The 12,670-nt window shown below is 32.7% G+C and overlaps 1 non-coding gene across 1 annotated transcript; it reads right to left on the bottom strand.

Moving 5' to 3' along the window:
- Positions 1-743: 743 nt before the first annotated feature.
- Positions 744-850, bottom strand: LOC120255123. Its single transcript, XR_005534911.1, has one exon. It is a non-coding gene; the product is annotated as a small nucleolar RNA R71 (small nucleolar RNA).
- Between the last annotated feature and the right edge of the window lie 11,820 nt (positions 851-12,670).

Below are 12,670 nucleotides of genomic sequence, written 5' to 3'. Positions count from 1 at the left end.
TTCGACCCCGTTCACCTGTGGTTATTACTTAGACAAACCCGTGCACTTGCGGGATATATGCAAGGGGACCTTGTCAAGTTTTTGGCGCCGTTGCCGGGGAGCTAGGTGTTTAGAGATACTTTGCACTTTGTTTTCTTAGCTATTTCACCACACATTCTATTTCATATCTTCTTATTTTATCATCATTCTGATTTTCTTTTTTCTTATTTTTGGTGCTGCTCCAGGTTATGACCCGAGGGAATCCATCAATATTGATTGAAGGAGTCCTAAGCTGAGCAATACACTTAGAAGAAAGGGAAAGAACTCGTACACGAAACAACCTAATCCGGTGATTTGGAAGTAGAAGGATGCGAAAACATGGCCAGGAACAAAATGAGCAACAACGAACACTATCCGATTATGCGGACCTTCGAGTGTTGGGGACGAGAATCGAGTATTATACGTCCCCAATTCATGTCGAACTTTGAGCTAAAGCGGCATTCATCCATATGCACGTGATCCGCACTGAATTCAACGGTTTGGCCGATGAGGATCGAAACAGTCACATAGAGAGCTTCCTCGAGGTGTGCGACATGCTGAAGATAAATGGTGTGATAGATGCCATCAAATTAAGAGCCTTCCCATTTTCCTTAAAGGGGAAAGCGAAGCAGTGGCTACACTCATTACCTAGAGCATCAATCACTACATGGGAGGAGATGGTAGAAGCTTTTCTAGCCTGTTATTTCCCTCCCAGAAAATCAGCAAAACTTAGGAATGAGATCTCATACTTTATGTAGTTGGAATTGGAGTCTCTATTTGAGACATGGGAAAGGTTCAAGGAACTCCTGCGAAAGTGTCCGCAACACGGATTACCGGAGTGGATTATTGTTCAAACCTTCTACAATGGTTTGAACCCGAGTATAAGACAACTCTTGGATGCGGCGGCAGGAGGTACCTTAGGTAGCAAAACCCCCGATGAAGCACGTCAATTGATTGAAGAAATGGGGTTAAATAGCTACGATTGGGCACGCTAGGGAGAAGGAAAAGGTGGCGGTCTCCATGAAATTGATCGCGTAACTTCATTGGCGGCCGAAGTGGAGTTTGAGTAGAAGCTAGATCTTATAGCTTGAGATAGAGTTAGTAGCCATTACCAATTGCACGGTTGTGGTGGAGGACATGCTCCCTCCGATTGCCCAATCGTTATAGGTGATGTTTCTTTAGTTGAGAATGTTGACTTTGTAGGTAATGGCATGAGACCTCAAGGGAATCCATACAACAACACCTACAATTCAGGTTGGAAGAATCACCCAAACTTTTCATGGAGTAATCAAGGACCACAAAAGACCATGGGACCATCGGGGTTCCAACAACAACTACAAGCCCCTCAAGTGGAAAACAGAATTTCAGGCTTGGAAACCAGAATGACGGATTTGGAGAAGCACTTGGCTAGATTTGTTCAATCAGCAAATACAAGGTTTGAATCAGTCAAGGCTACACTTCGCAATTACACTGACTCCTTGCACAACCTTGAAAATCAAGTTGGGCAAATTGCGAAATCTCTTTCCGAAAGGCCACATGGAAGTTTACCAAGTAACACGGAAACCAACCCTAGAGAACATGTGAAGGCGATCACTTTGAGAAGTGGTCGTGAGGTTGAAGGGAGGCTTCCAAGTGAGATGTCGAAAGAACATGCACCCGAGGTTATAGAGGTTGAGGAGGGAGCAAACAAAGAGAAAAAGGTGGCACCCCCACCTTTCAAGGAAAGAATCCCTTATCCCTCTAGATTGAAGAATGACCAAGGGGATGAACAGTATAAGAAGTTCCTTAGTTTGTTCAAGCAACTCCACATCAACATTCCTTTTGTTGAGGCTTTGGCTCAAATGCCCAAGTATGCGAACTTCTTGAAAGACCTATTAACCAAGAAGAGGAAATTGGAGGAGAGTGCTTCAGTGGTGCTTGATGCTTCATGCTCGGCGTTGTTGCACAAGAACATGCCGAACAAGAAGAAGGACCCGGGAAGCTTCATTATTCCGTGTAACATCAGCAACTTAGGTGAGGAAATGACATTTGGCGATTCGAGGGGCAAGTATCAGCGTCATGCCATATACTTTCTTCCAAAAAGCTAGGGCTTGGGTGAGCCGAGGGCCTACTCGAATAATTTTTACGATTGGCGGATCTGAGGCAGTCGACATCCAGGGAGGCATCATTGAAGGCGTGCTTGTCAAGGGTTGACAAGTACATTTTTCGAGTTGACTTTGTAGTGATAGATGTCGAGTGAGGGATGCGAGATGTACCCTTGATACTTGGTAGACCCGTTCTTCGGACTTCCAAAGCATTGATTGACATGGGACGCGGAGAGCTCACATTGAGAGTCGGAGACGATAAGCTCACTACCGCCTTTGCTGAAGCCATGCGGCATTCTCTCAATTTTGATGACACTTTGTATTTTTCTAGACACTCTCGATGAGGATTGTTGATGAATATATATATAGGAAATGTTCAACCCAGATCTGTATGAAGGTTTGTTCGACCAAGAGGAGAGCAATGAAGAAGTAATGATGTTTGGTTCGAATGGAGAGGAAACATTTACCCCGGGGATCTTGAAGAAGGTGCTCCGGAAAATGAAGAGTGTTAGGAGATGCCACCGAAAATGCCCCAAGACTGTTGGAGACGTACATGAGCCAAGGAAGTTGGATGAACGATTGCTAGGTGGTCCAAAGCCCGATAGTACACCCTCTACACTCAAGAGACTTTGCTCATCATGCTTTCAAGTTATGGGTAAGAGGGCAACCTTCATTCATGAACCCCCGTGAGGTAAGAAAGATACGTCAAGCTTAGTGACGTTAAACAAGCGCTTCTTGGGAGGCAACCCAAGTGTTTACTGTTTTCGTACCTTTTAGTTTAGTTTGTTTGCAAGAATAAATTGTTAATTATTGGTGTTTCAATTGTTGAGTGCTTGTGCTGCGATTTTATTGTGGGTTTTTAAAAGAATTCATTGTGTGTTTTGTTGCGATTTGGCGAAGTTTGGTTGTCTGAGTTCTATTTCGTGTTTTTATCTGGTAAATTTTGCATAATAGGGCAGGCTCTGAGTGTGTAGACATGTTCAGACTAGTTCTGCAGAGCTGCAGGTTTTTCTAAGTCATCAGAGAAAACACACGGGCGTGTGGAATTTCCGCACGCCCGGGTGGATGTGTCTTGTGAACTCATCGAGAGAGGGACACGGGGGCCGTGTGGTCGCCCTGTGGATGACCATGTGATCGCGCTGCGCCCTGTGGGTAATTTCCACACAGGCGTGTGCCTCCTGTAGAGTTGGGCAGATTTTCCTGAGAATACACAGGGGCGTGAACTCGCCCCTGTGGATGACCTTGTGAACCACGCACGGGCGTGGGTAATTTCCGCGCCGCGTCGCGAAACTCTGCAGGTTGCTCCCTCCATCCAGGAGACACGGGGCGTGCGGCTGCCCCGTGAATTGGGCTTTATGAATGTCCACGCCCGTGGGGAATTTCCGCTGCGGGCGTGTGGAGCTCGATATCTTTCTTGGATGTCGAGGGAAGCCACGGGGCGTGCGTCGGCCTGTGGGTCCAGCGCTGCGAGGCATGGATATTTTTCCGCACGCCCGTGGGAGATCGTTCTAAGTCGGTGAGAGTTTTTCCCGAGGTGCATAGGGGCCGTGCATCGCCCTGTGGAGCTTTTTGAAGTGAGGCGCAGGGCGTGGGGAATTTCCACCGCCCGTGTGGATGCTCTGAGCGTCAAAAGTCGCGAGTTACTGTTTAAAGAGGATGATTTCTCTCCCTCCTCACAACTCCTTTTTCACTTGAAAACACTCTCACACTACTCTCCGAGTCCATAGCGTCAGTTTAGTGGGATTATAGCTAAGTTTTCCGGCCGGCTCTTCATTTTCTTACTCCTCATCGGTAAATCCTTTTTCATCATCTTCTTCATCAATTCATGATTTCTATTGATTAATCTGGTTAATAATGCTTCGTTTCTTCAATTGGAACAATGATTTATGTTTAGAACGAAGGTAGAGATATTATTGAGTTGTATTTTTGGATTGTTGATACCTGGCCGTGCGGTTCTCACGCCCCGTGAATCCACACTGGCGTGCGGAAATTCCACACGGCCGTATGGATTTCTGCAGTATAGTTTTATCAACTTGTTTGACTAATTTTGTTTAAATTTGGCAGATCATGGCACCTAGGTCAAAGAAGCAAGCTGATAGACCCTAATTCTATATTATCCTTTCTGAATGCATAATATATTTTAATCAAAACTGTAATCCTATATTTAGTCTGAGGAATGTTTGCTATTTTTTAATCAAACCCATAATCTTGTGTTTCTTTTTCGAAATGTCTCATATTTTTCAATCAAAACTCTAATAGTATATTTTTTTTAGAATGTCTTCTATTTTTTTAATCAAAAATTTAATCCTATGTTTTCTTATAGTAGTGTCTCCTATTTTTCAATGAAAACCCTAATCCTATGTTTTTTCTTTTTTAATTGTTACTATGTTTGAATCAAAACTCTAATCATAAGTTTTCTTTTTGGAATTTCTCCTATCTTTTTATCAAAATCCTAATCCTATGTTTTCTTTCGGAATGTGCCCCATTTTTTCAATTTTGAATCAATATCCCAATCCTTTACTTTCTTTTTGGGATGTCTCCAATTTTCAAATAGAATAATCTAATCCTTTCTTTTCATTTCGGAATGTCTGCTATTTTTAAATCAAAATTCTAATCCTATGTTTTCTTAGAGTAGTGTCTCTAATTTTTCAAAAAATAGGAGACATTACTATAAGAAAATATAGTATTCGGGTTTTGTTTGCAAAAGGATACATTGGATTTAGTAATCTCTCATATTTTGCAATCAAAACCCTAATCCTATTTTTTCTTTTCGGAATGCATGCTATTTTTTAATCAAAGCCCTAATCTTATGTTTTCTTCCAAAAATATCCCCTATTTTTCAATGAAAAGCTGAATCCTTTCTTTTTTCAACATGTTTGTTGTTCAGTCACGTGCGATCATACCAACAATAAAGCACTTAATCCATCAAAACATCAAAGTTGAGCAAGATTGGATGAGAGTAACACTAGGATGGGTGACCTCATCTGAAGTCATCATGTTGTAACCCTTCCCCTTTTTCTTGCTACATAGTTTATTTTTATTATCTTATTAATTAAAAAAGAACAATAATAATAATAAAATGAAAGACTAACCTACGTTTTTAATCAAAACCCTAATAATATGTTTTCTTAGAGTAATGTCTCCTATCTTTTGTTTAGGGAATCTCTGCTAATTTTTAGTCAAAAACCTAATCCTATGTTTTCTTTTCATAATGCCTATAAGTTTTGAGTAAAAATACTAATCCTATGTTTTCTTTTTAGAATGTCTCCTATTTTTGAATCAAAACCCTAATCTTATGTTTTCTTTTGGGAATGTCTTCAATTTTTTAATCAAAATAATAATCGGATATTTTTTTCCATAATGTCTCATATTTTTTAATCGAAACCCATATCTTAGGTTTTTTTTTTCAATGCCTCCTATTTTTAATCAAAACTCTAATCTTATGTTTTCTTTTGGGAATGTTTGGAAGTTTTGAATCAAAAACAATAATCCTATGTTTTTGTAGTAATGTCCCATATTTTTCATTCAAAACCATAATCCTATGATTTCTTTTCGGAATAGCTACTATATTTAAATCGAAAACCTAATCTTATGTTTTTTTCATAATGCCTCCTATCTCTCAACAACACCCTAATAGTATGTCTGCTTTCCAGAATGTGTCATATTTTTCAATTTTGAATCAAAACCAGAATCCTTTTTTTCTTTTTAGAATATTTCTGTTTTTTTATCAAGACCCAAATCCTATGTTTTTTTTAGAATGTCTACTATTTATGAATCAAAGCCCTAATACTATGTTTTGTTATTGTAATGTCTCCTATTTTTTTTATCAAAACCCAAATTATTTGTTTTCTTTGTGGAATGTCTCGTGTTTTTCTGTTTTGAATCAAAACCTTAAGCCTTTGTTTTCTTTTCAGCAATGTCTCATTTTCTTGAATCAAAACCATAATTCTATCTTTTGTTTTGGGAATTTCAGCTAATTTTTTTTAACAAAACACTAATCTGATGTTTTCTTTTGGAAATGTCTCATATATTTTCATTCAAAACCCTAATCTTATGTTTTTTCATTTTTGAATGCCTCCTCTTTTTCAATCAAAACCTTAATCCTATGTTAAATTTTTGGAATGTCTCCTATTTTACAATCAAAACACTAATCCTCTAGTTTCTTTTTGGAATTGGTCCTATTTTTTAGTTTTGAATCAACACCCTAATCCTTTTTTTCTTTTCTGAGTATCTCATATTCTTTAATCAATATAATAATTCTATGTTTTCTTTTCTGAATGCCAACTATTTTTTAAAATCAGAACCCTAATCTTATTCTTTCCTATAGTAATGTCTCCTATTTTTCAATCAAAACCTTAAACTTATGTTTTCCATTGGGAATGTCTGCTATTTTTTAATCAAAAGAATAATTGTATGTTTTCTTTATGCAATATCTCATATTTTTTTAATCAAAACCAAAATCATAAGATTTTTTTTAATGCCTCCAATTTTTAAATCAAAACTCAAATCGCATGTTTTCTTTTCAAAATGCCTCGTATTTTTAAATCAAAACTCTGAACTTATGTTTTCTTTTGAGAATGCCTGCAATTTTAGAATCAAAACCATATTTGTATGTTTTCTTTTCCTAATGTCTCATATTTTTTAATCAAAATCCTAATCCTACATTTTTTTTGAATGCCTCTTATTTTTTAATGAAAAAACTAATTTTATGCTTTCTTTTATTAATGTATGCTACTTTTCAATCAAAAACATAGTCCTATGTTTTTTTTCCAAATGGCTCAAATTTATCAATCAAAACATTAATCGTATGTTTACTTTTCAGGATGTCTACTATTTCTGAATCAAAACCCTAATCTTATGTTTTCTAATAATAATTTCTCCTATTTTTCATTCAAAAGAATAATCTTATGTTTTCTTATACTAATGTCAACTATTTTTCGATCAAATCACTAATCCTCTGTTTCCTTTTTGGAATGTCTCTTATCTGTCAATTAAAACACGAATCCTATGTATTCTTTTCTTAATCTTTTCTATTTATTAGTTTTGAATCAAAACCCTAACATTTGTTTTCTTAGAGGAATCTCTCCTATTTTTCAATCAAACACTTAATCCTTTTTTTCCTTTTAGAATGTCTGGTAATTTTTAATTAAAACCCTAATCCTAAGTTTTCTTTTCGGAATGCATCCTATTTTTCAATTCTGAATCAAAACGCTAATCGTTTATTTTTTTGGAAGGTCTCATTTTATTTAATCAAAAACCTAATCCTTTGTTTTCTTTTAATAATGAAAAGATTAGGTTTTTGATTCAAAACTCTATTTTTGATTGTAGACATTACTATAAGAAAACCATTAGATTAGTGTTTTGAATCAAACCCCAAATCCTATGTTTTCTTTATGGAATGGCTAGTATATTTGAATCAAAACTATAATCCTATGTTTTCTTTTTGGAATGTCCCATTTTTTCTATCAAAATCTAGATCCTATGTTTTATTTTTGGAATGCCTACTATATTTGAATCAAAGCCCTATTTTTAAGTTTTGAATCAATACACTAATTCTATGTTTTCTTTTCGTAATGTCTAATATTTTTTAATCAAAACCCGAATCCTATGTTTTTTTTTTGCAATATGTCTTATTTTTAAGTTTTGAATCAAAACCCTAAACTTATGATTTCTTTTCAAAATATCTCGTATTTTTAAATCAAAACCATAATAGTTGTTTTCTTTTTGGAATGTCTCCTATTTTTCATTCGAAACGGTAATCCTATATTTTATTTTCGAGATGCCTACTATATTTGAATCAAAACACTAATACAATGTTTTAATTTTGTCAAATCTCTTATCTTTAAATCAAAACCGTAATCACATGTTTTCTTTCTGGAACGAGTCCTATTTTACAGTTTTGAATCAAAACCATAATCCTTTGGTTTTTTATTCAAAATGTCTCCTGGTTTTTAATTAAAACTCTAATCCTTTCTTTTCTTTTCGGAATATCTACTATTTTTGAATCAAAAGCTTAATCCTATTGTTTCTTATAGTAATGTCTAATATAGTTTTAAAAAAAGGAGAATTACTATAAGAAAACATTGGATTTGGGTTTTGTTTGCAAAAGAAAACATTGGATTTAGTAATGTCTCATATTTTTCAATCAAACCGTAATCCTATGGTTTTTTTTTTTCGGAACGCCTTCTATTTCTTAATCAAAACCATAATCTTATGTTTTCCTTTAGAAATGTCCCCTAATTTTCAATCAAAATGTAATCCTTTCTTTTTCAACTTGGGTGAACTTCTGTAAGCTGCGATCATACCAACACTAAAGCACAATATCCCTTTTCTTGCTACATGGTTTAGTTTTATGATTTAATTAATTTAAAAAATAGCAATAACAACAATAAAATGAAAGACTAAACTAAATTTTTAATCAAAACCCTAATAATAAGTTTTCCTAGAGTAATGTCTCCTATCTTTTGCTTGGGAAATCTCTGCTAATTTTTAATAAAAATAATAATCCTATGTTTTCTATTCGTAATGACTCCTATTTTTGAATAAAAATCCTAATATTATGTTTTCTTTTCTGGAATGTATCTTATTTTTGAATCAAAATTCTAATTTTATGTTTTCTTTCGGGAATGTCAGCTATTTTTGAATGTATCCTATTGTTGAATCAAAACATTATTCTTATGTTTTTTTTTCGCAATGTCTCCTATCTTTCAATCAAAACCCTAATCCTATGCTTATTTTTCTTTTTGTAATGTGTCCTATTTTTTAATCAAAACACTAATCCTCTATGTTTTGTCGAAATGTGTTCTATTTTTTCAGTTTTGAATGAAAACCCTAATCCATTGTTTTCATTTTGGAATGTCTCATTTTTTTTATCAAAACACCAATCCTATCTTTTGTTTTGGGAATATCTGCTAACTTTTAATCAATACGTTAATCCGATGTTTTCCTTTCAGAATGCCTCATATTTTTCAATGAAAACACTAATCCTTTGTTTTCCTTTTTAAATAACTACAATTTTTCAATCAAAACCCTAGTACTATGATTTCTTTTTGGAATTTGTCCTATTTTTCAGTTTGAATCAAACCCTTAATAGTTATCTTCTGAAATATCTCATTTTTTAAATCAAGACCCTAAACCTATGTTTGATTGAAAATAGTAGACATTTCAAAAAAACATAGGATTATGGTTTTGATTGAAAAATATGAGTTATTTCAAAAAGAAAACATAGGATTAGTTTTTTGATTGAAAAATATGAGACATTACTCTAAGAAAATCTAGGATTAGTGTTTTGGTTAAAAACAAAAAATAGGTGACATTTTAAAAATAAACATAGTACTAGCGTGTTGATTCAAAAATAGTAAGCATTTTGCAAAAAACATAGGATTAGTATTTTGATTGAAAAATATTAGGCATTCCAAATGAAAACATTGAATTAGGGTTTAGGTTAAAAATTAGCATAAATTTCAAAAAGAAAAGATATAATTAGGGTTTTGATTCAAATAAATGCGACATTTCAAAAAGAGAACAAAAGATTTGGGTTTTGATTCACAACAATAAAATAGGACAAATTCTGATTAAAAAATAGCAGCTATTCTCAAAGAAAATATAAGATTAATGTTTTGATTGAAAAATAGGAGCCATTCTTAAAATAAAACCACAGGATTATTGTTTTGATTGAAAAATATGAGACATTGTGAAAAGAAAACATAAAATTATTGTTTTGATTCAAAAATACCTGACATTCCCAAAGGAAAACATATAAATATGGGTTTGATTAAAAAAATAGTAGACATCTCATCAGCTGAAAACATATAGGATGCTTATTTTCGGTTGAAAATAGGACAATACTTGACGAAAACAGATTAGGGTTCCGATTAGATTACAGATATTCGAAAAGAAATATATCGATTAAAGACGTGATTGCAAAAATAGGAGGCATTCCAGCCACATAGGATTATTGTTTTGATTTTAAAATATGAGACATTCTGAAAAGAAAACATCTAATTTGAATTTTTATTAAAAATTAGCAGACATTCCTAAAACAAAAGATAGTATTAGGATTTTGATTAAAAAAAATGAGACATTCCAAAAAGATAACAAGGGATTTGGGTTTTGATTCAAAATTAAAAATTAGTACACATTCGGAAAAGAAAACATAGGATTATGGTTTTGATTCAAAAATAGATGGCATTACGAAAATGAAAACATAAGATTAGGGTTTTGATTCAAAACTAGAAGACATTAAGAAAAGAAAACAAATGATTTGGGTTTTGATTGAAAACTGCTAAATAGGAGACATTAAGAAAAAAAACATATGATTATTTTTTATTGAAAAATATGAGATATTATGAAATGAAAACATAGGATTAGGGTTTTGATTGAGAAATACGACACATTACTATAATAAAACTTAGGATTATGGTTTTTGACTAAAGACTGAAAAATATGTGACATTTCCAAAAGAAAACATAGGATTTGAGTTTTCATTAAAAAATGGAAGCCATTCCCAAAAGAAAACATAAGATTAGTGTTTTGATTGAAAATAGAAGGCATTTCGAAAAGAAAAAACACAAGATGATGGTTTTGATTGAAAAATATGTGACATTTCCAAAGGAAAACATAGGATTTGGTTTTTGATTAAAAAATGGCAGCCATTCATATAAGAAAACATAAAATTAGTATTTTGATTGAAAAAATAGCGTTCCAAAAAGAAAAAACAGGATAATGGTTTTGATTAAAAAATACGAGACATTATGAAAATAAAACATAGAATTATTGTTTTGATTCAAAAATAGAAGACATTCCCAAACAAACACACAGGATTAGAGTTTTTTTTTAAAAAAAGTAGACATTGGCAAAAGAAAACATAGGTTTATGTTTTTGATTGAAAAATAGGAAACATTATTATAAGAATACATAGGATTAGCATTTTGATTCAAAAATAGTAGACATTATGAAAAGAAATAAACTGGATTAACGGTTTAATTGAAAATAGGAGGCATTCAATAAAGAAAATATATGATTAGATTTTTTATTTAAAAATATGAGACATTCTGAAAAGAAAACATCATATTTGGGTTTTGATTCAAAATTATTAGACATTCCTAAAACAATAGATAGTATTAGGGTTTTGATTAAAAAAATGAGACATTCTAAAAAGAGAACAAAGAATTTGGGTTTTGCTTCAAAACTAAAAAATATGACACATTCCGAAATAAAAACAAAGGATTATAGTTTTAATTAAAAAAGGAGGCATTATAAAAGAAAACAAAAGATTATGGTTTTGATTAAAAAATAGTAGACATTAAGAAAAGATATGAAAAATAGGAGCCATTCCAAAAACAAACACGGGATTATGGTTTTGATTGAAATGTATTAGACATTATGAAAAACACACAAAATTATTGTTTTCACTCATAAATAGCAGACATTCCCAAATGAAAACACAGGATTAGAGTTTTGATTAAAAAATAGGAGACATTACCATAAGAAAATGTAGGATTTGGATTTTGATTCAAAAATAGTGGGCATTCTGAAAAGAAAATATAGGATTAAGTATTTTATTGAGAAAAATAAGAGGCATTCCAAAAAGAAAAGATAGGATTAGGGTTCTGATTTCAAATTATGAGACATTCAGAAAAGAAAACATCAGATTTGGGTTTTGATAAAAAATTATCAGACATTCTTTAAACAAAATATAGTATTAGGGTTTTGATTCAAATCAACTATACATTCCAAAAATAGAACAAAGGATTTGGATTTTTATTCAAAACTGAAAAATAGGACACATTCAAAAAAGAAAACATAGGATTATGGTTTGATTAAAAACTAGGAGGCATTATTAAGAGAAAATATAATATTAGTGTTTTCATTCAAAAATAGTAGACATTAAGAAAAGAAAACATAGGATTTTAGTTTTTATTGAAAATTAATAAATAGGAGACATTAAGAAAAAAGACATACGATTATTGTTTTGATTGAAAAATATGAGCTATTATGGAAAGAAAAATATGGGATTAGGGTTTTGAATAAAAGAATAGTAGACATTACCAAAAGACACATAAGATTAAGGATTTGATTAAAAATAGAAGCCATTCCGAAAAGAAAACTTATGATAGAAAACATAGGATTATTATTTTGATTTAAAAATATGGGACATAACTATATAAAACATAGGATTTGGTTTTTTGTTTTAAAAGAAATGGCGGACATTTCTAGAGAAAAAAAATGATTAGGGTTTTTGATTTAGAAAATACTTGGCCCACATTGAAAATGAGAAACGCTAGGATTTATTTTTATTAGAAAGTTAGAGATTAGTAATAACACTTTTAGGGATATCTCCTTTTTTTAAAAACATATTAACTCGGAGGCTTTGATTGTGGATAGACATCATTTTGAAAAGAAAACATATGATTAGAATTTTCATTGAAAAATGGCAGACATTCCAAAAAGAAAAAATAGGTTAGCGTTTTTTATTGAAAAATAGGAGGCATTAAAAAAAAAACAAAGGATTAGGGTTTTAATTCAAAAGTAGAACACATTCCAATGAGGGGTTTGATTAAAAATAT

Source organism: Dioscorea cayenensis, unplaced genomic scaffold (genome assembly GCF_009730915.1).
Source record: "Dioscorea cayenensis subsp. rotundata cultivar TDr96_F1 unplaced genomic scaffold, TDr96_F1_v2_PseudoChromosome.rev07_lg8_w22 25.fasta BLBR01000852.1, whole genome shotgun sequence".
Lineage (NCBI taxonomy): Eukaryota > Viridiplantae > Streptophyta > Magnoliopsida > Dioscoreales > Dioscoreaceae > Dioscorea > Dioscorea cayenensis.
The sequence above is the reverse complement of the archived record's forward strand: the minus strand, read 5'-3'. Positions and strand labels throughout refer to the sequence as shown.